This window comes from Coturnix japonica, chromosome 1 (genome assembly GCF_001577835.2).
Source record: "Coturnix japonica isolate 7356 chromosome 1, Coturnix japonica 2.1, whole genome shotgun sequence".
Lineage (NCBI taxonomy): Eukaryota > Metazoa > Chordata > Aves > Galliformes > Phasianidae > Coturnix > Coturnix japonica.
In genome coordinates this window covers 65,729,707-65,753,245 of record NC_029516.1, presented here as the reverse complement: position 1 = coordinate 65,753,245, position 23,539 = coordinate 65,729,707, and the positions used below count along the sequence as shown (strand labels likewise).

The following is a 23,539-nucleotide window of genomic DNA, read 5'->3' as shown; positions in this document are numbered from 1 at the left end:
TTACAACCACATACCTACAGAAGCAAAAGGAGCTATTTTTGCTTTGGAGTGTTTGCAGGACAGTATAGTAGCGAATCCCTACCCTCAATCTGATCTCCAGAAAGTGGAAAGACAAACCTAGTGTTTGAGTAACAGAAGGACATTATAAATCACAACATTACCACAGCTGTGGGACAGGGAATTGGAATGACGCTGATAAAGGCACACCTACAATGTACCATTAGCAACCTCACTGCCAGCAAAGGAGAGATCTGTACAATGTAAATAACAAATACACTAAAGCAGAAAAGTCTCTCTGCCAATGAAATGGGCCATAGAGCACCTGGAGAATCTCTCCCCATCATTGCTTCAAACTAAGCCCAGCTCAGCCTAGCATAAGTTGCTGCTATCACATATCTACTGAGGAGCTCACACAGAAGCACTAGTGTCTCTTAAGCATCTGGGTTTCTACCACTGTACTGTACTATACAGACTTTCTGTGACCCAGAACAGTGACTATGCCTCATGTTCCCTTGAAGTCCAACTCCAGCACGTTGCATGTTCTGCAGCCTCACAGAAAACGTGCCCCTTTCACGGTGCACATTCTAGAGCAATGAGCAACAAGACCCAACTTCCCAGCATTTCTTGCTGCAAACCACAGCTCAGATAATCGAACAACACTGAAGCTCCTCATTTTGTTTACTAAACAAGATATTTATAAAAAGAGGGACACTTTTGAAACAGTCACACAATTGCTTGCCTCTGCAAACAAGTTCAAGAGGACGTACAGGAGACCTGAAGTCCTTTTCCCCCACAATGTAAGGTGCAGACTGACATCAGGTCCCACTTCATGCTCACAGAAATATGGAATCACCACTGCAACGGCAAGTGCTAAGTAGCTTCAAGGGGCCTTCTCACTAGCTAAAAGCAGAAGGAAAGTCAAATCAGCAGCTAAAACCAAATCCAGAATCAGTGCATTTCTCGTAACTTTCAGGAGGTGCTGTACCAAGATATAACACACACAGTATACACTGCCTTTCTCTCAGCAATGATTAATCTACTACAGGCACATGGTAACTATCTTATTTATACCAAGACAGCTACATGAACATTTAGTGTTACAAGTCAATATATTGCAATAATCGTTTCCTAGTATTTGTAAGAACAGGACAGTAGGAAACACAAAGAAGTTGTGGAAATGCAACCTCACTCATTTTGTCACAGTTATTTTTTCCCATGCATTTTAGACATCCACAGTAATGTGTGTGCATTGGTAATACTTGCAGAAATCATTTTACAAGGCACAAAGTAGAATTAGCTCTCCAGCTCTCCTATGTGTCTTTGAAATGTCCTATCCCATGAATTCTGCATTATTTTCCAGCACCTTTAACCCAAATATAAAAGCAATCTGCAGATATTAGGTAAGCCTTTTTATTAGACACACAGACAACCTAAGCTCCAGAAAGAGCAAAGCTCAAATGAGCTACGTAATTTCAGGGTAGAGCTGTCTTGAAACAGGACTGCATGTGCCTCCCAAGGGCAAGAGACTTAGCAAATGCGTCCTGAAAGAGTGATCCTTGTAACCATCCTGGCCAGATTTCCAAAAGGTGTGAAAGAGAAAAGTCACGGGGAGGTCAAGTCACAGGGCTTGTAGAAAACCTGAAGCTGTACTGACCCCTGAGGGACACCACTCATCACTGATATCCATCAGCACATTGAGCCATTGACACCAAATACCCTACACTGAATATAAAAGCCAGATGACTTCTCAGTATATAAAGGCCTATTCCTGTACAGTGTGCTATGATGCTACATGAGGAAAGTTGACCAAGACTAAAAGATGTCATGCTTTTGCCACGCAGGGTCCGTGTGTCACTTGATGCCCATCTTGTTGAATTTCTTGTTTAACCTGGTTTCTCCAGATGGCCAAGGCTTCCCATGAATAGTACCACTGGGTGTAGACATGAATATTTGGGCTGCCTTAACTACTGGTGGAAGTAAAGAGGCAGAAAATTTCTTGTAGTAGCCACACCGTTTGTCTCTACTCGGAGGACAGAAACAGAGAGATGCTGCTTTTCAGGGAAGCTTCCAAGTACCTGAATATCATCCTATTACCCCACTCCATTTCTTTACCTTTGGAAAATATGCTCAGAAAAGGCAGCAGTAGCAGATGCACAGAGGTTCTGGTGCTCAGCTTGATTTTGGGAAGGCCTAGGGTTCCCCTGCACTGGCTTAAAAAATGCTGGAGTAGCTTATCCTTGACTTGTGCAAATCTAGGTTTGAAAAGTATGGCTGCAGCTCTCAGGACTGCGGAAGGTGATGTTCTGCACACAAAACCGTAGACCCTCCACCACAGAGGATCTTCAGTCCTGCAGGGACAAACCACAAGGGTTTCTGTGTCTTTCAGTAAGCACATCTAGAAATCGAAAAATGGAAACGTAAGCCTAGGGACCTGGATCTAGGGAAAGCCTGAAAGTAGAGTCAGAGGGATTGGTTTGGCTGCTGTGGCTCCTCTTAGGCATTGGTGCCTTGGATAAGGCAGAGGGGAAAAATGGCCTTGGAGGAGAGAGTTATTGGTGGGAAGGAAGTGTCTGCAGGAATGCCTCAGAGTGCCCTTGATGTCTGAACACTCAAAAGGGCTATGCCAGCAAACCAGCCAATGATTTGCACAAGGGCTGACAGCAAGAAAGCAGGCAAGTTAATCATTAGGGAAGCAAGTCAGGTGAAGAGGAAAGGGAAGGAAGATGTATGCAGCATTCATCAGTGTTTTGTGTGCTAGATAAAAAAGTCCAAGAGAGCACCCACAGTTACAGGAACTGACACAGGAAAGAGGAAGGAAATCAGAGACCCTAAGGCACTGCATGGCTTTGGAGACACAATTAAAACATTCGGGGATTTTGTTCAGCTCTGTAGCTTGCACAGTCCAACTGCCGCCAGGGAAGAATGATCAAGTTCCAGAAAAAGAAAAATAAAGCTCTGCAGTACCAGGATACAAATTAAACTCTCTACTTCCCTCCCCCTGTTGCTGTCATCTCCTTGATTTCCATGGCAGACTTCTCCTCATTTTTGATCCCATTAATATAGCTATTCACGTCAAATCTATAGCAGCATAATCAGCACACTATCAGTAATTAGAGAAATTAAAACAAACACAGCTCTCTGGAATGGACCTTATGCAAAGCAGCACTGGGAAAAGATTAATATCTCATTTCCTGCACACAGAGAACAGAGATTGTCTTGGTGACCTTAGCAATTTTGTGAAGTTCAGTTCCTCCCTGCCTCCTCTCTTCAGCTTGCCTCCAACCAACTTCTCAGCACACGGGGAGAAGACAGCTACCCCCTCACATCACAGTCCTCACTCAGGCAAATTCCAAAGCAAATAGAATACAGTGAGGTACAACAGTTCATCACAAAAGAGAAGGGAAGAGGAGATGATGGAGAATCCCATGCCTCTCCTAAAATGATCACAGACACTACTCGTATTAAATTAAAGGCTTATAAAGAGCAACATTAATGCGCTTGAGTGTTGTGAAAATGTAGCTTGTGGAGGTCAATCCTGTTGAAAATGCTATGATATGGCTTCATTATTGTCTGAGCACTGCTAAATAACTCAAGCTAGCAAATATAAATGAACCAAAAACTACCTGAGCCTCATACTTGAGAAGTATTTATTCACTGAGGCTGCTATTGTGGTGGAACACAGGGCAGAAAGTGGCTACAGGAAGATAACATCAAGTAAAACTAACAGACAATATTCAGGCAAAGACTTCAGTAAGATTCATGAAAAATTATTCATTTCTACAAACAACGAAGACCGTTATCCACGGATAACCCAGACAAGCAGTGTAAAATGTGTACAGGAGGCAAATCTTTGTTCAGAATTTGCATGTGGAATCAGCAGACACTGAGACAAGAGCAAAGCCTTATCAAGTCAAAGCAGGAGACTTTTCTAGGCCCCACAGAGGCAATAAAGCTGGCAACTGGCCCTACTGCTCCAAGGCAAGAGTCAACCACAGATTCAATGGCTTGATGTTAGGAAGAAATTCTCTCCCCCATCCCGCCTTGTTTCTACTCATGACTACAGAATTTGCATTACGGGGTTTTTACCACACATTCCTCTGAAGAGCCTCTGTTCAGCCAAGGTATGGAGAGAGGTGTGATCCAAACAGCAAATCTCCACACCCCAGTCCTGTTAGCACCCACTTCTAGCACCAACCACCACAGAAGACTTGAGAGTTCACAGCAGAGCTACAAAAAACAAACTAGGCTTTGAAGTACTGTGGACAGTGAGTGGGAAGCAGTGAGAGCAATGCATAGAGACTTTCCAGGCTGAGAGAACTGCACAGCAGATATTTCACTGCACTTTTTTTCCCATTCTCTTTCATAAAGAATAGAGTGCTGAGGTGTCTCATCTATGATATATAGAGGTTGGGCAACCCCGCCTGCGTGCATAGGAATTCATACCCTAAACACTCATCATGGGAGTCATGCATTCAGCATAAAATTTCTGGAGGCCACAAAACAGAGATGGAAAAATGAAGGGGAAACGTGGTATACAAGGAGCTGCCCTCTCACGTGTTATGGGAAAGGAGAATCCCAGAGCTGCTCTGTGATCCATTCAGGCTGGCACAGCAGCATGCATGACTCTACCTGGACACATCACTGTGCTATCAGGGTATTGGAAAGAACATAAGAAATGACCATTCTCAATCCCACTGCATGGCTGGTCTCGGCTCTCATCTGTACATACAACATTCCTCACTGGCTTTTTGAAAGCAGTGATTCTGATCCGATTTACAGCAAGGAAAGTGAAGTGCAGATATGAACCTTAGTATTTACTATTATCAGTACAGTCAGTCAATTTTCTCTCCTTATCTGCATGAAATCAGTTTGAACTTGAGTCTGAACAATGTGCATACACACCTGTTTGAAAACAACTTGCATCACAATATGTCATAATTATCTTCTATCTGTCACCATTAGAAAATACAGGCACACCTAAATATCAGCTACTATAACAAAATAGATTGAGAAAAAGTTGTTTATATTTGATCATGTAGGTACCTGCCCTGGTTCAGTATAAGAACATGTCCTCTGCAAAGAGGTTATCGGCTTCTGGAGGCATTGGGAAGGAAACTCTGATGGCAGGCTTGGATGCGAGCATCAGAGAACACTACCAGACCAGACGACAGGTGCACTATGATCATCCCCCAAACTAGAGCTCAACCCCGCAAAGGTGAAGCTTCTGCATCTTTCCTCACTAGTAAAATGAGACACAGCATACACAGCACTGCTACGTTCCATGTGGAAGCATTTCATTATACTTCAGACCTTCCATGAAAAATGACACAAATACATGGAGAAACCCAGGGGTACTATGACAAGATCCTACATCTTACATTGCTTCTCCTGAAGGTCCAAATAGTGCAAAAGTAACTCAGTATAGACAGAGTGTGTGCTGCCGTATCCTTGTGTTCAACACAACCTCTAAGTGGATAAAGGCAACTTTCCAGAGAGAATCTAGAGCAGCTCAGGACTAGGAGAGCTATAAATAAGGGCTGCTGGTTGCAAAAGAGGCAAGATTCACTAGGATACTCAGGAAAACTGATCAGAATAATCCAGAGAGAAAGAAAGGCAGATAAAATACCTGTTCTCAAGGATTTTCTTAATCAGCCAGTTCAGAAATAAGAGGAGATGGATGTTTGCCACTGCAAAATATCAGGTGGATTCAGATTATCTGACCCCCAGCAATGCTGAATGCAGAGGGAGTTCCTAAAAAGGCCATACCTGAACTAACTTTGTCTGATGCACAGGAACTGCATGTGGAAGAAACAACAAATTACAGTTCCCCCTTACTAACTTTAAACTACTTTAGCCACTTACTTTAAAGTGAAAAAAAAAGAGATCAGTGTGACTAAACAGGAAAATCTGACAGGAGAACATAAAAAATAGCTAGGAGGGTGTCTCATAGAATATTGTATCCTACAAATTTGCAGGCTTTTCAGTCTGCAATTTATCCTACACATAAGTATACAGGCAGACACGTATCTGTGTATGCAAGACAGACAAGTATTATAAGAGTCTGAAGGTTTAGCTTATAAAGAAAGAGTAAAGGAACTACAGAGACAAAGAGAGGTATGATAGACACAGCCCACAGCTGTATCTGGAAATAAAGGAAATAAATATGAATGGAAGATATATCTGGAAGACTTTGTGGAAGAATGAGCTAACAAGAAGCTGTGATTAAAACATTCAAATGCAATGGGGGACCACTGAAGGAAGCTGAGTTACATCAAAAGAAATAAAATCTGCAGGTGGGTTAACCTGTACAAGAAACATTTTTAACAGCTATTCAACAATTTATGGAAGGTGCAATTTAACAGCTTTTTGAAGATCTCTCCGTCAGCAGTCTATGGGTATCAGAATGCAAACTACAAGAAACCGAACCTTCTGCCGATCCAATGTATCAATCACAAAACTTTACTCAGAAAAAGGAAACGAATCACCTTGGAGAATAGCTGGAGGCACAGGAAAATCTTTCCCTACCTCAAATACATGGACCTTTCAGCACAGAACCATCAGCAAAGGAGACTTTTAAAATATGTTTGTAAAGAGACAGTTGGGCATGGCATAGCATATCAGATTTAAAAGAAGATGTGTTTGAAAAGCTGAAGTTTCCCAGCAAGCTGCCCTTTTAAGAAGAGGTAGGTGACAGAATGAGAGCAGGGGCTGAATTTAACACACTGCCTGTATTCCAGGGACAATGACAGGGTCGAGTGATGGGTCTTTATTAAATGCTTTATCCTCCATTAATGCTGCACACTCTAATGATTTGGCCATTAGCATTAACAAATCTGCAATGTCCCTGCCTGGAGCTAATAAGTAATGAACTAAGCGAGTGAATATTCTGTTGTGTAAGGAGTGCTATTAGCAATCCTTTCCTAACTACTGTGAAAACAAGAGATGCCTTCCAGGTACAACCTGTCCATGTGACAGGGTACATCACACACCACCCTTGTATGCTGTGGAAATTCCACAGGCACTCCCAAGACTCAGCAGGGGAACAAGGAGTGGATCACCCACTGCATGGTGCTGCCATACAGGGTTGGACAGCGGATGACAAAATGTGGGACAAGAAGGCACATGACAAAACGTGATCTGCACGAGAGGCTTGAATATAAATGGTGAAAAGAACAGAAGGAGGGAAGTTCTGGTCCCAGACCCACTACTCACTCTCTAAAACAAGTTGTGGCTTTACCAAGGCACTCTGACCCTTTGTTGTGCCTTGGAGGTAACATGATGGTGCTGAGCCCACAGGCAGGTCAAGTGCTGGGAAGCTGAAGTCCAAAAACCTCAACTTAGCTGTTTTTCTACCATAGCCTTTGCTGTTCATTAAGTTACCTAGCTTCTAATTTTTCCTTTCAACTTGTGCATATTTTTTGCTCTTTCTCCAACTATTACTCTGTAATAATCCCAAAGCACTGGTTGTGACACTGCTCCTGGCAAAAGAAAAGTGCTAAAGTTTCACTTTGATTATCACTGGCTTGTTTTTGACAACTAAGCACTGCTGGTTCACACCTGAGTGGACACTGAGTGAGAGTCCCATCAGCACTACCCTGAGATTGTTTACGAGCTGCAAATCTGTCCTCATTACAGACGTGACAGACCTGGGAACTGAGCCAACTGAAATTGTGTAAATCGTAGTCATTTTAAGAAAAAAGTGTTTGTCCTGGGCCCATTTTAGCTCGGTCTGAAAGTTTATCTATGGCTTACAACACTACACTATCCACACATGCCTCATAAAACCACCACCATTTCCCTGCATTGAAGAGAAGTGTTACTAAACTCACCTTTACAAGCAGAGGGACCAGAACATTCAGAGATTAGGCAATTAGCTCAGACAGCAGCACAGAGCAAAACAAAATCCTACTTCCATAGAAACACCAAGGTTAGAAAAAACCTTTAAGATCATCTAGTTCAACTGTCCAGCTACCATCAATATTCCCCCACTAAACTATGTACAACATTTAAAAGCTTCGGACATCTTAGAAAATAATAGTCTCTCCTAGGAACCCCATCAGGCTCTAAACCCATATGTTATAACTGAACAATTATACTGCAATAGCACCTAGAAGCAACTTGAACACCAGCACCATTGTCCAAGGCACTGCAGAAACAGATCAGAGGACAGCCCCTGCCCTGCAGAGCTCAAAGCCAAAGCAGCCAAGACAGAAAAGCACTGGAGGAAAGAACCTTTATGAATCCTATTTTTCAATCAGGAAATAGAAGGGCAGAAAGAACAGCAAGTTGTCTAGATCCCATCCTGACTCTGCCTGCAGTGCCTTGTTTCTGGAGTTACACAGCTGCTCTGAAAACAGGAGAAACTAGGAGGAAAAAGCTGACTTTGATGAAATCAATCAGCCAAGGTGGCATGCAGATATCATGCAAAAGCTCTCAAAGGCTCTCACTTTGCATTTTAATACTGAGTTTAAATAACCCTCAGCCTCCCTAGGAACCCCTGATACAAAAGCATTGCTTGAAATCTTTTGACTCAAGTGCACAGCAGAGATCGTCCATACCAGACGAGAGCTAGTGGACCTGTTCCAGAGACACATCCCTCCTGTGCCACAAGAACCGGGATAGAGGCACTCCAACCCTTCCCACAGTTACACAACCACACAGACCCAGTCAGCAAGGCAGGTTTCCTTACCCGACCCAGTCACCACAGCAAAACCACCGCAAACAGCAGCACAGCCTTCCACTGGCACAAGCAGAGCAAGAACCAGGGGGCATCAATCACCCCATCTAATCAAGTAAGGCGTGTTCAACACCCAAGCTGAGCTGTGAGACTGTTAGAAAAGATGGGGGGGAAAAAAAGAAAAAAAAATCAAAACAAACTGCTTCCAAGACTCATGACAAAACCCTTCTGCTTCTACGAGTAAGGAGGTGATTGGGACAACTGCCCAAGAGCAAGTACATTCCCAGCTTTGAAGACACACGTTTGTTCCAGCAAGCATCCCCCTAACCCTTTCACTACACACCCTTCCCCACAATCCTGCTCACACGTAGCAATGGCTGAGGTTTTCATTAGGGGAAAATTAATCAGAATTTTCTTTCTTTTTTTTTTTTTTTTCAAGCTGGCAACAAAGCCGTGAGACTTTTCCTGGCATTTCTCCTGTTTATACAAGACCTGCCAAACCGGTTGTGTGATTTTTATACTGCTTTCTTTTCCACAAAGTCCTTCGAAAGGCAGAATAGCAGAAAGCAAATAAGGAAAAAGTTTGGTTGTACCGGTCCAAAGATCAACCCTTGGAGATACAGTTGAAAATAAAAAATTAACTAGAATTGTCTGAAATGTATATTCAACATCCAAAGATCAGCACTGTTTATGTTTATTAAGACTACGTCACAACAGAGCAGTTGCTCTGCCTAGTGAAAGGCAGTCTTGTTTCTAATGGTTTAATATCTAAATACACACGGTGCAGAGCAGATGAAATGAAAAATGAGGTACAGAGAAAGGAAACAAATCATTCAAAGTCACACAGAGCCAGGGAAAGGATGCAGGTCTTCTGACTATCCACCAGGCTCCCTGGGTATTGGATCATGTCACTTTCCCTATGGTACCTAACTCTCAACCATGCTTGGCCTACTTCATGTGGGTATAGCTGCCTTACATCCAGGGCCAAATAGTTTCTAAGCCTAGAAAATTCTGTTGCCTTATCCTCCTATAACACAATATGCGAATAATAACTCATCCATTTTAACTGTCTAACTACAAGTCCACTGCCAGGGATCTGAACACCAGAAGGGGTAACAAATTTTACAGCAGGCATTTCCCTCGGCACCCGCAGTCTTGCTAAATATCGAAACATTCCACCAGCCCTTTCAATTACTACATGGCTATTTTTAATTCTTTTCTACATCACTTCAGTGCAGCAGCACAGTGCGCTGCTACACTTTCCAAGTGGAACATTTAGTCATCGATTCAGAAGAAAATTTCTGTTTCGATATTAATTTTGTTATCCACATTCAAAAACCCAAAGCAAAATGACTAAACAACTTTGCAAGGTAAGCTTTCCATTCCACATACTCCTGTCTTGCTCTAATATCAGAATTTCCCCACAAGATGAGAACTCTATGGGCATGAGAAATCCACGCAATGTACCAACAAAACAGTCACTACCTACGCTCACTGGGTGCCCATTGTTTGCTCAGGTGTTCCTATCTCCTGGGATGGCACAGAAAGCACAGCTCTCCCCTCCTGCACACAGCTCTTGTCTATGAGGCCAACGAGCATATGAAGGAGCCTGCTTCTGGTATGGCCCTGTTTGACATAGTAATATTCATCTTTACTGGGCTGTATAAAAAAAGGATGAGATAAAACCCTGAGCACATAAATGGGCAAAGTTCATGCTTACAGCTGCTCTTCATGGGCCACTTCATACTGACACACCTGCTCTTTTGGCAAGTGGCTTTGCTCCCAGAGGCTCAGACTTCACAAGGCTGCTGTGGCTGGGCTGGATGATGAAATGGGAGCTCTTAAACTAGCTTCAATGAGAACCAGCAGCCCTCAGACCCCGAGAATCACCTACCCATGACAGAATGCTGTTCACACAAGATGCACTCATTGTACCACTGGCAACCACTCCTGCCTGCCAACCCATTTCTACTGTGATCAGTACTAAACTAAATAAATCTGTGAGCTGTCCCAGAAAACATAACTTTATTTTCTCCTCCAAAATCTTCTCCTCTTCCCGCCCCAGCTCAGAATGGAATTGTGGCAATAAAAAATACAGCAATCCAAGCCTCTGACTGGAAACATTTAAAAGCAGAGTAGCACCATTTGTAAGGAAAGCTGCAACTTCTGTACTGGATTAGTTGCTCTGAGTGCACAGGATCCCAGGCAAAGATTCATCTTTCAACACAAGCCTTCGTGTGTGCACATTCGAGTATGTTAAACATACGCATCATTACATACCTCCACTGCAACTTTAACCTTTATGTTGAAATTCACAGTAATGATTAGAAACCTGTGCTGAAACTCATCTAAACCTGTGAGTCTGTAAAAATAACAGCGAGATCTTAATCTTTGATGCTGGATGAACTAATCTGAAAAGAAAACCCTGTGAGTAAGCATCTGTGTTCCCACTGACAAAGGGAGCAATGGGTTTTGCTGAACACTGGAAACTGCAAAAATGGGAAATGAAGATACCGGTATCTTTAGTGAGCAGAACTACCTGCTCCTATTACTTGCAATAGCTGGCTGGTGACACAGGCTGTGATACATTGCAGCGTGACGATAACCCTTGCCATAGTTAAGCCTTTAATTATGGAACAGCTGGGAACAAAAAAAAAAAAAAAAGAAAGAAAGAAAAAAAAACCACAACATGCATAAAGCCTGTGAGGAAAAGAAAGAAAACAGTGAGAAAAGAGATGCATACAGCAACCTTGGTGCAGCAGAAATAGCTGTTAGATATACATAGCGCTCCTGATTTGTGAGAGAGTAACGAAGCCATTACTGAGAAAGAAGGATTTAAAGTTATATTGAAGATTTTCCTTTATGGAAACACAAAGTTGTATGGGCACTAGCTGGACAGGCTCCATCCAACTACATATCCAAAAAAGCCAGTGACTCCCAATGAACAGTCACCAGAGCATGTGTGTTCATATAAACACAATGATGCAGTCTTTTTATTCCTAAAAGAAAAATATTCCACTCTTGCACCCTAAAAATAATTAGTTGTGCTGCTAAAATGAAAGTAAATCACTGAGGGGATCTGAGTGCTACCTCTTGTCATCAGCAAGTACTACCTTAAGCAGACACAGTGTGAGAGCTCTTTACCCATCCCAGTACAAAGCTCAGAGCTTCACTGTACTACTGGGGGCTCAAGCCCAAACGAAGATGACACTCTTTGAAGTTAAACAGGGGCACTGGGTTAGCAACAAAGGGACTACATCAGCAGCTGTAGAGTTAATGCAACCAGGGCTGTTCTCTCTCAGCTACATCCGTAACTTGAGCTTCATCAACACAGAGAACTTTCTCTTGAGTGCAAGGAGAAAGCAATGCTCAGGTGGAGGAGAGGATATGTATTTAAATGGGAGAGGGAGCAGAGGAAAAGCCAGAGCTATGAGTTCTCAGAGCAATGCGGACAAATCTTGAATAAACAGACTCTTTCAAGACCGTTTTCCACAAAACAAATTCTAGTTACACCTTGCAATCTGTATCATGAAAACAAAAAGCAACACGCCTCCCAACTCCAAAAATTCCAGAGAAAATCAGACAATCTGTGTTCTGACATATTATGCATACATTTAAAATGCCCTCCTCCCTCTTTTCCCTGTACCCATGTCTGGTTATGAACCTTCTGACAGCCAGTTTGTACAGAGATGAGTGTAACTCCAGGCGCTGGTGCCCAGTTTCCTGACTCAGATTTACAGATTTATCAGATCTAGGCCAAAAATAAGTTGTACCCAGAGATCAGCCCTTAGTTAGCTTCTGAATGTATCTATATAAGCTGCGGTTGCCCACTCACTGTTACTTACCACACTGGAGCAGATAGCAATAGACTAAACGAGCTGTGGTGGCCAAGCAGCAGGGCCTGACCGAGCTTTGCAAGCAGAAGGGGTACCGCCATGTGGATGGAGCCTTTGGTCTGCACGTGCTGTCTACTAGGGGTTATAACTCCCTGCTGCACCCACACTGCCTTTGGCAAAAGATGAGACTTCAGGCTTCTGAAAACCTCAGGTCCACAAGAACAGTCTGTACCTCGTTATTCTGTGTGATATACAAGAGCTTTTGATGATGTTTGTACAACAAGGAGTTGTCACAGTTTTGTTCAATTTTTGCACCATTTCAGCTAGAATTTGGTGGCTTTATTCAAAGATGCTTGCAGACCAAAAACAAGACAGGAGAAAGTACAAAGGAGTTACCGAGTTAAATTTTACTCATACTGATGCAACAAATCTCCTTCACTTCTGCAAATCCACCAAGTCTGGCTGAACTTTTGCCTCGTTTTCTTCAACTTTTATGCAGAAAACAGACTCCAGGCTACTTGGGAATGGTTTTGTCCTGTTAGAAGTACTTGAACCATAAACGAAACGAACTTTAGCTCCTCTTAATCCCCACACCCAGGGGATGACCACTCGCACAGCTCTGCAAGGCAGCAAACTGCTGCCAACGCTATGCTGTCACTTAGGGTAGGTTGAGATTGCAGGTGGGGGAATTAGCAGCGGGGCAGGCAGATCCTCAACAGGCAAAAGATGCTGTTCTCATGGCAGAATCATTTTCAAGGAAAAGCCTTGAGAGAAATCTCCCTTTCTCAATTATGTCAAAACACAGTTTTGGCAAGTCAAAATCTTGCCCAAAGTTTCTCATCGGTGACCATTTGGAAGAAATACTACAACTCATTTCCTTTTTAAACCATCATCAGCTGCTTCTGTCAGACCACAAACACCCTATCACAGAGACTTAACAAAGGCTCAGCACCAGGCAATTTCAGGAGACAACAGAACTGCAGCACAAGAGAACTGCCTAAGGAGAAGCCTGTGGTTACAGGACAGGTTTCAGCTATCTCCTTTCAGCTGGAGCTGAAAGAGACCAAGCCCGTCTCTCAGCACAGCCATCCTGCTAATGCCCGGGCTCATTGCTTAATCCTATCTCAACATCCTGCACAGCGTCTTTCCTAGCAAAACATGAAATCAGCAGGAAACAGAGATGGCTTATGGGCTACGTGCTGCTGAGTGCAAGCTTTCTCATTCAGAACAACAGTTAAACGTCACACAGAAGAAAGGGCCTGAAAGAAGGAACAGTTTGGCCCACCAGGCTAACAAGACCCTCTGCTTCTAGCTCTTCTCCTCACTTACATACCCTGCCCTTCTGGAAAGCAGGGTTGGTTTCTCACTAGTTAGAAGAGGGATGAAATTGGAGTTTGAACAGATGTTGCGGGGCTCACGATAGTGAGTGATTTCCATTAACATACAGAGTACACTAATAATTGCTGAGGAGGCAGAGGAGCTCAATTTGCATGGCAGCCCTCCGGAGCCCAGGCAGGAAATATACCCAATCAAGTCAGAAGAACAGTGGTTGCAGGTCAGCAAAGTAACGCTGGGATTAGAATGCACATCATGGCAATGAATTACCTGCTGATTAAAGCTGCTAGAGATAATTTCAATTACCTGCAGCTCTGAAAATCAGCCTATAGACAGCCCAAAGCCCATCTCGTGCTGTAGCCACAGCACAACGGGCAGCCCCACAGCACTCCAGTGCGTGAATCAAGTCCCTCCCCACAACCTCGCCAGAACAAGCCCTTCCCCAACAACAAACAGAGCAACTCACACTGCCAAAAATTCCTTCCATCTGCTTTTCATATTTCTCTATAATGGAAAAATAGATCCTCTGCTATTTTTAAAACAGACTTGGTTTGCTGTCTTAACTTCTTTGCTTTTTAATTAATGTATTTACCTCAGTATATACACGCCACCAAGAAAACAGTATGTAAATATAGGGAAAAGCTGGCTAAAGAAATCACAAATGATCCTAGGATCAGTGGGAGGCAAACCCCTCATCTACTCTCTATACTGGAAACACTCAATATACACAGTTGTGAAGGCAGGAGGGGAAGAAGAGGTAGCTTTGGAAGTAAGAACCTCAATTTCCTCCAGATTTTCACTATTAAAAGAAAGTGTCAACTTGGGGGAAAAAAGAAAGAAAAAAAAAACAATATGCAAAACACTACTAAAAATTGAAAACAAAAAACCCCCCACACACAAAAAAAAACCCCATATAATTCCAATAAATGTGGATAAGGAAGCAACTACAGAGGCAAAGAAGAAAGTAAAAGCTGAGGTGGAGTGGAAAAGACACAATAGAGCAGTAAGTAGTTGAGGCAGCACCCCTTCAGCCTAAGCAAGTCTCAGCCAGAGCATCACATCTGACCAGGTCTTCAACCTGATTTCTTTGCGTCTAACTCAGTGACGTGCTGATAGGTTTCCATATCTATTCTGTTTGGCAGGAGTTGAGGATGCTCAACAGTTTCTAGAACAGATGCTCATAGCCGAGAACTTAAGAGAGGAAGGAATACAGAGAAGCAGATAATTTTCTGTTGTGGCCAACAAAAAAAGCCCTCGTGTTTATGCGGGAAAATAAAAACAAATAAATAAATGTGTTTCTTCTCTAAAAGGACGTAAAAGCTTTATTATTATTATTATTACTACAAAGGAAAATACATAAAAATATAATTCATGATATTTTTCAGGGGAAACGTCACTTAATACAAGTCCTGTCTCTATGTAAATAGCAGGCCACACTGATGTATGAATACACAGCACATTTGACATATTTGAGTAATCAAAAGAAAAAACAAACAAAAAACACTAATTTCTTTCATGCTTCAAATTCTGCATTCATGCATGAGCCTATATATCGCAAAGGAAGGGATTGAATAAGTCTTACTTAATCCTCCTCTTTTGTCAGTTACACTGCTGCTTTATTTCTGAAGTGGGTGCTTTATCATCATGTGGATGAATTAGCAAAAACTGGATCATGAAGTGTCTGGAATTAATAACACGTATGTGCAAAGTGTATTAGCCAGTACTCATGTTAATGTAGAAGATAGAGATGTCAAAAGAACAGCTAAGATAGAAGACAGTAACGCAGCAGTTTTGCATACAAGCCTAATACGCTTAGGCCTACAGGTCTCATTAGATCCATAAGAGTCAGGCACCAACTATGGAAACGAAAATCTCAGGCTTGGGCTCTGCTCCAAGACCATTCATGGGATCCATACACACAATATGAGTTAATTTACTGGATATATTGCTTCTTTTGCACTAGTGCAAAAAGACAATGATAAGAAATTTTTTCCTCTGGATTGTTTATCAACACATCCATTACCAGAGCTCCCACTGAAATGTAAAAGCAGGTAGTCTTGCTTAGGGTTCTCAAAAATAGCAAAGCTCCAATGCTTTCAACCACCTGGGACACAGTCCAGCTACATTGCACATTCACTCCCAAACCAAAAGCAACACCTGTGTTTTTTTAACTAGCACGGGGCCACAATCCTGCAATCGGATCTGCATAGGTGGGTACCTGCACGTATAGAATCCCTCTGAAGCAGCACAGGTCCACCTACGCAGATCTGATTGCTGGATCAGGAGTTTGGCAGGAGTCCATGGTAAGGGCTTGTCTACATTTGGGTTATGGGGGTTGGAGTTGTTTTGTTGTTGTTATTGGGTTTTTTTGCCTTTTTTTTTTTTTTTTTCTTTCCTTTTTTTTTTTTTTTTTTTTAAACTATGATAACTACAGTTCAGCAAACATTCAAAGGAGGCAGGCTGTCCTAATTTAAAAGGGATTCATATCACTGCCTTTCACCTCTGTTGACACCATACTTACAGAGAGCAACTGAGTAGCACAACTTCTAGGGACAGAGCTATGAAGCTGTTGCACCATTTTTAGTTTGCAGCAGCTCTCCATGTGGAGACAGTTCTGGAATCAACACATTATTATTGTTTTTATTCCAGGACAGTTATGCTGCAAGCAATGCCAGCAACCTATTCCATAGTAACTAAATCACAATAGGATAACCAGTCTAGAAGAACTAAGTTAAGCATCCCACCACTACTGTACCCACCTAATATACCAGACCATAAGGAATATGGAATAGACCTGAATGCCTGCTGAAAACAGTAGGAGGCTTCCCAAAGACTTCAGCAGGCTTTGGCTGAGGCACTGAATAAGGGAAATTGCTTAATTCTTGTGTATTTTTAAAAAGGAGTCTAAAAAAATAATCACACAAAACTGAGCCACAAGCCTGCAGGCATTCAGACACATGAGAAATCCCCCCCAAACCCAGCGGGACCCATGCATTCGTAGAACTACGTTCTTGGTACATCAAGAGCAGCCAGAGTAAATTATTAACCCTTAACTTTCCTTCTGAGAGGCAGCCCAAGAGAAAGTCTAGAGGACTGTCCAACCACAATATTCATCTTGCTTTCACCTACCACCCTCTCTTACATTGAGAAATATGAATTTAGTAGCATGCATTACATATACCAAGGTGACAAGCACTGCAATCAATTCCTTTCTAAACAAGAGGAATAACTATTACTACATACAATGTTTGTTTCATGATGGATTTATTTTGCGGCTGTTTAAGCATCAGTGAGGTTTTTGGTTTTTGTTGTTTTTTTTTTAAGGATAAAATCTTTCCATCTAAAAATTCTAACCAGATGTGGATTTCAGATTTCCAAATTTGGGAATGTTCGATCCAAGAGCTGTTGTTTTAGACTTTTAGCCATGATCATCAATGTAAACATAAAAGCTCTTAATTATTTTACCCCCAAGCTACCAAGAGAATCACCCTATATTTGGCCAAAACTAAGTGTGGGCCCATAAAAATCTCAGTAGATGTTTACAGGCCTAAGTCGTGGAACCTTAGATCATGTAAGTTTTGCAACATTCTGCTAATTTGGTTATGGAAGTTCAGCAAAATTATCTGAGGTAAATTTAATGTACCTGAGTACGGTAAAGACAAGTTTCAAAATTGGTTATATGCATCTTCCCCCTCCATTTGCATCACAAATTGCAAGTTTATGAGAGGAGAGCATATTCCTTACTGCTAATCTTGGTCTTCTGAGATGTTGCAAAGATGAGCAATCACTTCCTGCACCATCAGTTCCATCTGTCCCATGTATCTCCTTCCTTAGCAGCGTGGAAATAAGAAAATATTCCTTTGAATCACGGCTTTGGCATTCTGCTATTGATGGAGGAGGGGGAAAATCACTATGTTTGTGCTATTTAACTCATTCTTAACCCATCTATGAAATTATGAGGTCAAACTAACTCAATTCTTACCAGTTCAGTATTACCTTTGCAGAAGTGACTAAATTCTGTTCTCCTTCCACTTACCAGTCTTCTATTTTCACTCATTTTTAGACACCAGTTCAACCTCTTCAATCCTTTACAGAATTTACTTTTCTTCCTTGGAAACTAAGTTACCTGATGTTTCAAATACCCCCGACAATAAACACAGACCACTTTGCCCCTACATGTTTAAGGACCACTGCATACTGTACAGACAGCTAACAGTTAAAGCCTCTCAGTACAGCAAGACAATAGAATAGCATTCCTCGTTTATTGCCAGGAGAAACTGAGGCACAAAAGAGAAGCGTGCAAGGGACTCAAGGAAAAATCTGTAAAGAAAACAGTATATATAACACATAGCATACAATGATGTATATAATGTAGATATATGGACTTGTAACACTCTTTCTAGGCACTGTAAGCCCATCATCCTGCAAACAGCTCCTGAGTTGAGATTCTGGAAAAGATCATTTTCTCAGCAACAAGAAATAGCTGTTGATACAAACACTAGGTTGGCTGTCAAACCCTTGGGTTCATTAGAGCAGCTTCTCCTGCTGACCTAAGTATGCCCCTCAGCATAATCATTAAACATTTTCTGCCAGGAGCACTGTGAAGACCAAAGCTCTCTTTAAAGACAGACAAGCAGATGTACAGAAAGAGTCATGGCTTGTTTGGTTTGAGGCTTGTTTGTGTTTTTAGGTTGTGTTTTTCTAAACTGAGGTATGACATCGTTTAAATGCTCAAGGCATGAGTAAGAGGGGCCACAGCATTACTGTACTGAAGTGTCTGCTCGGTGACCCTGTGCTACCTCTGAGTGGCTGTTCTCAGTCCATCTGGAAGCTCAGGAACTCCTTTTCAAGTCACGTCAATCCAACAGCCAACCACCAGGCCACAATTGCTTGTCTCCATCTCCCACAGCCCAAATGGTAACACTTTCTTTCTGCTAAGCACTCTTTGATTCACATCCTGGATCCTTACTAGTAAGGCAGGTTCTACAGGCCAGATGTTGACACCCTTTACACCAGCAAGTACAGTTTTGTATGGTCTGACTGCTGGGTGATGCTAATGGTCTGGCATAAGTGGAAATGGCCCTTCAATCTGAGTTCAGTGAACAGTTCTGCTCCTGGCGCCCTGAAAAGAGAAGGAACTGCATGGCAGCTATTGCCATGCCTATTGTTAAACACATGATTGAATGTGATGCAGGTGCCCAGAGCACTGAACTACAACAAACCAGGTTGCTATTCCCGTCTTAGAATGGCACACTCTAAATAAGCTCTTCCCTTTTCATCACTGCTCTTCTCTGCCCCCATTTCCCAATTAGAAAAACAGAGGAAACAAAACGGATTTTCATTCTAACACCTTTAGAAATAGTGTTGAGAACACAAAACCAAAGCTGCGGATACAAGCTCCAGTTCTGCCCAGCAGATCACTTCCCTGGGAGCCCACACTGTTTCCTGTTCCATGGTGCCCAAGCAGAGGCTGAGGCATTTTCCAAACAATTCAGAGAAGACAGCCAGAAGACCTTTGTCATCCAGCTGTTACAAAACTGCTTAAGGGGGAAGGTAGGTTGCCCCTCTCTGATCATGTCATATATAAGGACAGCTTTGCTCATGCAGTATCCAGGATTACAATGCTCCATAAAAAAGGAACAGGAGACCACTCAGCTGCTGGGCCATCCAGGAAAGACTGGCAATAAGGCAGGAAGGCCTGGAAAATCTAACACAGGAAAATAAGCAGAGTCTGTCCTATTAGTATTTCAACATCCTGTGAGGAACAACTCTTGGCTGTCATTAATGGATGAGAAAGGGACAAGAAAACTCTGAGAAGGAAGCTCAAAACAGTGATGTAAACAAAGTCTTGAAGGTTCAGGCACTGGTTGCTCCTATGACTGGAAAGCAAGTCCCCACTGTCCCAGCAGCAGACCAGGTGCCCAACATCTGGCACAGCTGGCTTCAGGCAAGGAGTTTCACCCTGCTCAGGAAATACTACAGGAGCTGGAGGAAGAAAGCAAGCACTGATGGACCAGAACTCAGCCTGACAAACCACAGATCTGCAGCACAAAAACAGCTAGCTGGATATCCCACCTCCCCTCTCAGTCACGGTGTCTTCACAAGACATGATCCAGGCTGTTCCTCACACCTTCTCCACAGATTATAAGGGCTGCAGGTTCAGACCTACAGACATGTGCAGACTTACTGCTGTCTTCTGGATAACACAGCTGTACCAGAAGTGTGCTCCATGGACCCAACCATGCTCACAAAACTGCACTCCTGTTGGAAAAGTACGCTTTGCTAGTGGACAGAGGTGATCTTTACAGTGCTAAAGCTTTGCCACATGGCCACATTTATCTTCAGACCACTCTGTCAACATGCTCTGTCTGCTATTCTTGTCTGTGTAAAGCACTGATACAGCTTCAAAAAGATTTTCCTTCCTTTCTCTGGCTTGCACTCCCACACTTCAGGAAGCTGTTTGAGCTTCCCCACCTCTCATTTTCTAATCTGTGTGCGCACAGTCACACACACACACTCTCTCCCCAGCAGCTCTGCTTCAAACCACAGGTGGCCAAAAAAACACCACTACTGCAAGACTGTGGGAGTAAAGAGGGAAACAAAACAAAATGGGCAGCATCCTTGTGTGAGACATAAGTGCTAAATGAGCCTAGTTCCATAACAGTGCAGAGCAAGATGCTTTTATATTCGCCACAGAATGCTAAATGTACAAGAAAAAGTCTTCAGGTTTCCCCTGGGCAATGAAAGTTCTTCCAGGAACCTATCCCCCTGCCCTTTCTCAAAGCATTTAAGAACTAGGGATATCCCATAGGCAAAGAAGGATGCTCAAAGCGAGCTTCCTCCCCCAGCACTTCCACCACCTTTTTGTAAAGCTTGAGTGCAGCTCACACGGCTCCTGACTTCCAAAGGAATTCTCAGTTCCCCATTAAAACATATGGAAACAAGCTCTGGTGGTAAGGGGAGATGACAGAAAGAAGTGACCTAAGAGGAGTTAGGGATTATTACTTACAGAGCTGTAAACATCCTTACACACACACACACCTTTCCTATTCTGCTGTACTGGACACAAGTAATAATTGCACAATAAAACTGTTTGAGCCAATCTAATTCAAGGATGGATCCAACCAAAATGATTCTCAGAAACACAAGCAAGCCCAGCAGGGCAGCTCCAAAAATCTCTGTCCAGCTGCTCAAACAACCTGATGCAGATCTGTATGAGCAGCTGCTGCAGCTTGGAATGTGCCTGTTCTCAAACGAGGTGTTGAAAACTTGCTATTTCCAACCTAGAAAAGGAAGGAGAAGAGAGTAAACCCTAGAAGCCAACAGCTGAGAGAAAGGCTACTAACAGTGAGGCAACAGTACATTTTGGATGTACATAGGTTGCTCCAAAAGTAATGCCTCATATGTATTTCCATGTAAACTGTAACAGATACAAAGAGCACGGTAATACTATTTGATAGAGTAAATTCTCTATTTTTCAACACAGTCACAGCCATTAGCTCTGCATCTTCACCAGCGATGAACAAGAACCTGCATACCATGCTTGTAAAAATCTGCAAGGCCAACTGGAACATGGCTTGTCTTTCACGTTGCTGTTGCCCGTGCTGAAATGCACCACTCACTCCCTCACTTCTCACATCCACCATCTGGTCTCCATAAACGTTAAGCAAGCATCGATGAACATCAATGCGTACCATTCTTTTTTCCTGTGAAAATTCAGTGAATTCAGTGACACACTGTTGCTTCATACACACTTCCATGTCAGATGCCATTTTGTCAGACTGCCCCTCTGCTGCCATCTGTCACACCATAACAAACTGTAAGGGAATACTGGTGGAAAGGTTCGGCCTCAACTGCCATACCACCAACATCCACCTCTCATGCCATGGGCCAACATAATAAGAGGCATTACTTTTAGGGCAGCCCTACTATTTCAGAGAAAAATGGAGGGTACCACAGTCATTCAGCAGGGCTTGCATGGAAGCTACCTTTCCAAATCGTGTATTTTTGTTTTTACATCATTTGTTTCCATCAAAAACAAAAACAAATAAACAAAAACAAGAACACACCCCTTCCCTTCAGATGTTTAGGAATTGTCCTTGATGATTACAACATTACAAGAAATACAGACTATCTGTAAGTAGCCAAATCTTCTAGCTAAGGTTACGTTTCTAAACCAAAACAAACAAACAAAAACACAGCACTGGACCTCTTCACTGCCTGGTACCAGCTGTCATTCTATCCATGTAGAAGTGGTCTACATTTCTACTAGTCTACCATCACATTACCTATGAATGGAGCACCTCTATGGAGAGGTGAGAGAAGGAAATTGTATCTCCAAAATGTCACCGGGGACAAAAATAAGAAAGATGAGCACTGTAAATATGCAAGAAAACAATTTAACAACAAATGGAGATTTCTTCCAACGCATGCAAATAACTGATAATAGAATAGCAGCCAGGTGAACAAGTGAAAGGTCAGGCTGAATGGTGCTTTGGGCAGCCTTATCTAGTGGAAGATAAACCTGGCCAAGGCAGGGGGCTGGAAGTAGATGACCTTCAAAGATCCGCTCTAACCTAAACTATTCTATGATACTATGAATGACAGATGAGTGAATGAATAGTAGCCAACCAATCTAATTTAGTAGCTGCTACACTGGTTTCATACTTGTCTGATAAATCTCCTGAATGTTTCACATTTCACAGGAGACAAAAATGAACAGGGGGAAAAAAAATGAAGCCTTCCAAAGTATGTGAGCCTAGTTTTCCAACTTGTATGTAATACAGAGGCTTGGGAGGAAAATACGACTCCCTGTGATGTGCTGAAATAGGGCAGTTAAGCAGCCTTTCATCGCAGCCAGCATCCATCCCTTTCTCCTCCATCAACAATGTACATACATCAAGGAGAGCTGACTTATCCAGGCAAGGTCAGCCTTAAAACCTGCCAGGCCTCAAGTTGTAAAGTCTTGACCTGGTGCAGGGGAGAAGGCAGGTAATCAATCAGGTAGTGAGTCTCATCTTGTAGATGCAGGGTGCAATAATGGTCAGCAAGTAGTATCCCTCCCAAACCATCTGCCTATGTGACAGTCATCCACCAGACTCAAGACACAGTATCAGCACAGCTGTAGGCAGTCACCAGCCTCACTTGAGGTTAGACATGGAATGGGGACAGATAGTTGAACTGAGGATCAAGACTAAAACACTGAGGGTCAATCATCTGCCTGTCTGGCAGGTGTCATGATAGACCCAGTGTTTCAGGATGTGAAACACTGGCTTAAAACACGCAGTGGACTCCTCTCACAGCTTCCCTCTGGCCTTCAACTTAATATATTAAAAGAAATAGTAAAGCTACTTAGTACTGCCACCATTTCCTACTTTTGATGCTGTTGGTACAGTCATCTGCAAAGATAACGAGAAACTGTCATTATTAGAAAATATCTTATTTCTGAGGGAAAGGTGTTGCTTCAGTCAACTTCCTTGAGTCTAGCAAAACAAATTAAGAATGTTATTCTGAAATGCTGATTCATTCCGCTTTGTACAAGAATACCTCAAAATACAAACAAAAGAAACTGACTTTCCTCTTCGCAAATGCTTAGGAATCTGACCAGACTTCCAAGTTTGCTTAACCAATGATGGTTTTTTTTCATCCCACATTTGAACTTTTGGAAAAGGAATTGTGTTAAAAGCAGTAA

The 23,539-nt window shown here is 42.5% G+C and overlaps 1 protein-coding gene across 2 annotated transcripts in view; it reads right to left on the bottom strand.

Annotated features, from left to right (window-relative positions):
- Positions 1 to 23,539, bottom strand: part of ETV6 (ETS variant transcription factor 6) — a 124,624-nt gene that overhangs the window by 86,328 nt on the left and 14,757 nt on the right. The window lies entirely within an intron of this gene.